A 4,336-nucleotide genomic window follows, 5' to 3' on the forward strand; every position below is an offset into this window, starting at 1 on the left:
TACACTGTACTTTATTTCCCAAGTTGACCAATGCCCTTCATAGTGTGACAGAATATATATATCCTATTGAAAGTCCCTGCTACTTTTCTAATTATATGTTTTTCCTTGAAGTTCTCTAATTGTATTTTTATGATAATACTGACTTCTGGATGTATGTTCAATTTTCTTACTTGGCCTATTTACATCCATTGTGTTGTTACCTGTACTTGGAAACCCTTGCCCTGTTACCTGATAATATTACTATCATTCTTTAAGACTGAACTCAGTTTTTTCTTGGGATCTCTTTAAACATGTTTAATTACTCTTTTTTCTCCAACACAGTATTATTTTGGTGTTCCATACTTATTTACACATTTAAAAAACCATATTATATTAAATTTATCTTTTTCTACATTATCTGGAATAGATGCTGGATTATTTTTCTTTTCACCTAATTCCTTTGTTTTTCCTCCTCACTTTGTTTTTCATATGTTTTTAGCATATATCTGACTTTTAATAAATGCTCTGACACTACTGATTCTCTCTTGCTGATTGCAGTGACTTGGTAAGATAAGAAATTTAGTAGGATAATTTCGGTGAGTGAATAAGAACAAAATGCTCACTTTTGTATGTGTTTAATAAAGGAATAGGATCTCAGGATAGAGATAACTAGTCAGAAACTCAATTTAGACACCTGGAAAAATACCTTTGCTAATTTTCATATTTCCTATGCCTATCATGGCATTGATACTGGTACATATGAAAGAAGGCTTTGTTGACCATTGTGATACTTGTGTTCCATTCATTATCACATTTAATCCTTACTCTGATTCTATAAAGTATAAAAAATATTTTTCTTTACATTCAATCAATGGTAAAATCTCAATTTACAAACTTAACAATAAAATTCACCAGCTATTAGTGATGGAATCAATATTTGAACTTGACTTTTCTCTCCCTACAGCTCTAGCTCTAAAACATCTGATAAGGCCTCTCAAGATATACTCATTGAAGAAATGAATGAATTACATTAGTGTAAGGAAACACACAGCTATATAAGGCATATAAAAGTTAAATGGATACATATATAGTCAAAAACAAACAAAAATGTTTCCATAGCAAAAAAATAAAAACACACACAAAAAATCACACACATAAAAAGACAGGTTTGAGGAATTAATTTATTTGAACACACACAAATATTCTTTAAATAATTGAAAAACACATATCAACTCTGGTCAAAAATCATCAATTTCCAACTCAGTGAACTCTCACCCAATGAAATGAGCAAAATGTAAAAGAATGTATTGCAGAGATCATTTATACATATGCCCAAAGTAGATTCCCCTGTGCTCCATACAAAATAAAATTAATATTATTAATTAAGAAAATAATTGTTTTCAAATGAAGCTCTTATTAAATGTGAGCAATAATTTATATCCTTCAAAAAGGTATTGATGTCAGTAAGTAGGATTTCGTGTCTCTGAAAATTTCACATAAATTTGGAAATCATTGTAATAGTGATAAAAAAATCTACATTGACTGGACATATATCTAGTAAAATAGAAGTAATCCCTGAAAATTATAATAAGGGGTTAAGGGAGATTCTAGAAAATCTACCACAATGTCTAAAAAAAAGATCAGATGTAGGAGAATAAAATATATTTTAAAAGACTATTCAATATTCTTAAAGTGAATAAGTGTAAGACTTCCATCATGCTAGACAATATTGCAAGGTAAAAAGCAAGTTTTCTGAAGCTCAAGTCCCTGGTTCAAATTCTACATTACTACTTCCTTGTGCCAGTTATGTAAGCCCTCCATCTCAGTTTACTAATTAATACGGTGAGTATAATAAACACCTATCTCACTGTATAGTTTTGTGACTAAAGAAGTAAATATATTAAACTGCTCAGTAAACACGCAAATACACAGTGATCATTATTTGAAAATTAAGTCATTATTACCATAATAAATCAAAAGAAACTTGAGAATAATCATTTTTACATGAGAACTTATAAACAGAGCATGGAACAAATAACAATGAAAACACACCTGTTTCTATAAAATGCATTGTCCCGTGTATTGAGAAGCATTAAATTGTGACAATAATTAGCTTGGTCATTCCACATTTCAGGATATTAAAATGTATCAATAAATATAGAATCCTATATAATAAAGAGGTAATATGCAAATTGACCATCACTCCAACACACAAGATGGCCGCTGCCATTTGGACACAGGATGGCCATCACAAGATGGTCTGCAGGGGAGGGCAGTTGTGGGGGACCCAGGCCTGCAGGGGAAGGCAGTTGGATGGGAACAGGCCTGCAGGGTAGAGCAGTTAGGGGTGACCAGGCCAGCAGGGGAGGGCAGGCACGGGCAATCGGGCTGGCAGGGGAGCAGTTAGACATCAATCAGGCTGGCAGGGGAGTGGTTAGGGTGTGATTAGGCTGGCAGGCAGAAACGGTTAGGGGCAATTAGGCAGGAAGGCAGCAACCAATTGGGAGCCAGCAGTCCTGGATTGTGAAAGGGATGTCCGACTGCCCGTTTAGGTGGGATAGGCCTAAAAGGGCAGTCAGACATCCCTCAATAGGGTCCCAGATTGGAGAGGGTGCAGGCTGGGCTGCAGACACACCCCCATGCATGAATTTCATGCACCAAGCCTCTAGTATGAAATAATAATAATAAATAACAATTGTTGCTAACAGTTATTGAAAGCTTCCAATAAGGAGGCAGCCCTTTATTTCTAAAAGAAAGAAAATATAAATATGAAGCATCAAATATCTCTGATGAAAGACACAGCTGAATGGAGAAATAGCATGTCAGGGTTGCAGGTATTGTTAATGCACTAGGACTTCATGAGACAGATTCTACCAACATGAGTTTGTATACATATATATTTCAGTTTTCAGAAATTTTCTTGTTTGGGAAGAAGAGACCCATCACTCGGTCACGAATCTGTTTGGTCTTGACACCATATACCAAGGGATTGACTGTAGGGGGTACCAGAAGGTACAAACTTGCAAAAATTATGTGGACGCTTGGAGGTACCTTCTTGCCAATGCGGTGAGTTAGGAAGCTAAATAGTGCAGGTGTGTAGAAGGCAAGAATAGTGCAGACATGGGCAGCGCAGGTGCCCAGTGCTTTAGAGCGGGCATTCTGGGAAGAGAGCTGAAAGACAGCCTGGAGGATTTTGATATAGGAGGTGGCTACGAGCCCTAGGTCCAATACCGTCACTGAAAGGGCCACTGAGATGCCATAAGCTCTGTTAACGAGAGTATTGGCACTGGCCAACTTCACCACAGCCATGTGCTCACAATAGGTATGATTGATGACATTTTTGGTATAATATGGTAGCCTCTTAATGAGAAGAGGACAGGGCAAAACCATAAGGGTAGCAATGCCAATCCAGCAGTGAAAGTTTTGCAAACCAGGAATACCAACCAGGAAGAAAGAAGAGATGTAGTGATATGTAGAATTGTCTGCCATGTTAAAACTCAGTAAGTTGCATACTCATGTACACAGGAGCCAGTTAATTCTCCGGTACAAGGAAGCAGTGTAACCGAGTGATTCTTCTATGGCCCAGCAAGTAGGAAATCCAGACACATGATTTAATAGCCTACCTGGAGGGCAGACTCCTCCTAAATCTCTGTCAGTAATCAGGTATACCACTTCGCCATTCTAAGTTTCAGCATCTTCACCTGCAAATAAGATGACTGAGTTCACGTCCTTAGATATTTTTAACTATGTTTTGGAATTATATTCAATTCTACACTGTAGTTTTTATTTCCCATTAGAGTATCAGTTAGTAAGATAATAGTCTCATTATTGTATCAAAGCTAACATGGATTCTATGAAATAAACAGAGAAAAACCAAACAAAAAGATTATCTTTTCAAAGACATTGATACAAAGTGTGGATACATATAAATAAACACACACACACTATGCTACAGGCGTTTCAAAAATAATAATAGTATTCAATCATAGTGAGCATAGCAAAGTAATGAAGAATTTAGAATAAGATCTTCTAAACAAAAATATAGAACGTACTTATCAAAATTAAAGCAAATCAATGCCCTCTCATTGATCAAAGACAAATTTGTCCCTATTTTCAATGAATTCCTTAAGAAAACCTGAAGATATAGAGCATAACATAATCATATATACAAAAATGGAATATATTATTTCTTCATGCTGTCAAATGATTTAAAGTTGCTGAAAATAATCCCAATAGTGTTAATAAGCTCACTATATTTTCTGCAAAGCCCTGACTCCCAGCTGCAGGCATCACTCCTTCTGTCTCTAGCATCTTTCCTGACTAATAATATGAAGGACAAAGCAAGTGCAATTCAGCC

At 35.8% G+C, this 4,336-nt stretch overlaps 1 pseudogene; it reads right to left on the reverse strand.

Moving 5' to 3' along the window:
* Positions 1-2,880: 2,880 nt before the first annotated feature.
* LOC102754514 overlaps positions 2,881-4,336 on the reverse strand; it is a 6,441-nt pseudogene continuing 4,985 nt past the window's right edge.

This window comes from Myotis davidii, unplaced genomic scaffold (genome assembly GCF_000327345.1).
Source record: "Myotis davidii unplaced genomic scaffold, ASM32734v1 scaffold1397, whole genome shotgun sequence".
Taxonomy (NCBI): domain Eukaryota; kingdom Metazoa; phylum Chordata; class Mammalia; order Chiroptera; family Vespertilionidae; genus Myotis; species Myotis davidii.